The sequence below is a fragment of the Mus pahari genome, chromosome 18, assembly GCF_900095145.1.
Source record: "Mus pahari chromosome 18, PAHARI_EIJ_v1.1, whole genome shotgun sequence".
Taxonomy (NCBI): domain Eukaryota; kingdom Metazoa; phylum Chordata; class Mammalia; order Rodentia; family Muridae; genus Mus; species Mus pahari.
In genome coordinates this window covers 24,290,644-24,292,229 of record NC_034607.1, presented here as the reverse complement: position 1 = coordinate 24,292,229, position 1,586 = coordinate 24,290,644, and positions in this window count along the sequence as shown.

Genomic DNA, 1,586 nt, shown 5'->3' with positions numbered 1-1,586 from the left:
CAAGTCAGTGGAAAGCTGATAAAGTTTGTCAATTGACTTGTTCTCCTGACCAGGCACTTAAGAAAACTTTAGTCGCATAATCCAAAAGGCAGCTGCTGTCTGCCTTCAGTGTCTCAGCCCATCACTGGGAGCTCACCGGGACTCATGCTGCAGTTGGTCCTCTATCTGCAGGCTGCACTATACTTCCTAAAGCTTTAAGTGTATTTTATCAAATGTATATAAAACCTCATTTTTTTTTTTTTTTTGAAATCTCTGTGTATCCCAGATTGGCCTCAAACGCATAATCCTCCTGTCTCCCAACCTTCCAAGAATTAGGATGACAATTAAAAACAAAAACAAAATATGCAAAACAGTGTGGTCTACCATGCCCAGCAAAATACTTTTTTTTTTTTCCTTTTTCTGAGACAGACTTTTCTCTGTTGTAGCCTTGGATGTCCTAGAACTTGCTCTGTAGACCAAGTTGGCCTTGAACTCACAGTGATCCTCTTGCCTCTGCCTCCACAGTTCTGGGATTAAAGGCATGCACCATCACTGCCTAGAGTTAAATACTTTCTTAAACATATATTTTATATGTAAGATATAGCCTGCTTGTGTGTGTGTGTGTGCGCGCGCGCACATGTGCGTGTGCATGTGCGTGTGCGTGTGCGTGTGCGTGTGTGTGTGTGTGTGTGTGTGTGTGTGTGGTGTGTGTGTGCAGGTTGGCCCACCTAGCTTGTGAATTTCCAGGGCTTTTCCTGTCTCCATCTCCCATGTCCTCACAGGGACTCTGGGGTTACAGATACAAGCAGTATACATATCCAGCATTTAAGCCCTGGATGTTCAAACTCTCCTCTTGATACTTGCACATAAGCATCTTACCCACTGAGCTGTCCCCCAGCCCATGGCATCGCATTCTGATTGACATGATAAAATTATTATGATCATCAAACAAATTTACACGTCCATCATTGTGTTGGTCAGCTTCTGTTGCTGTAACGAACGACAGAAATCAATGTAAAAAGAAGAAGATTCTCATTCCTGTCTTGGCTTCGGAAGGCTCCATCCTGAATGGACTGACTGGCCAGGTTGCTTTGAGGGCTACGGAAGGCAGGAACAGGAGGTGAAGCCAATATACTCACTGCATAGCACCCATGAAGGCAGCCTCCTCCAGTATCCTTCAGAGACACACCCTCAGAAACAGGGGGCTACCTGCTAGATACCACCCCACCCACATCCCACCTGATCACCACACCTCACTCATTCAAACACACACTACTCCCCACTTCCTTTTTCTTTGTTAATTAAACCTGTTCTCTCACCAGCAATTAGTGAGTTCTCTCCCTAACGTGACATAAACGATTCTCAGAGTCTAACCATTCCCCTGGATGAGGCCTTGGTTTTCCAGAACAGTTTCTCATCCTCTTGGCTTCTCTTGAAAATCCTAGTACCAGGCAAACCGTGTCTGCTCATGCTTTTAGCACTGACCACTGTCCAATAGGTGATGACCCATGGAACAGCTTGTGTCTTCTCAGTTCAGTCTCCCTGGGTCTCTGGGACACTTCAATCCAGGCCTGGGATTCCACATCCTCTGGAACTGTGTCCTCATG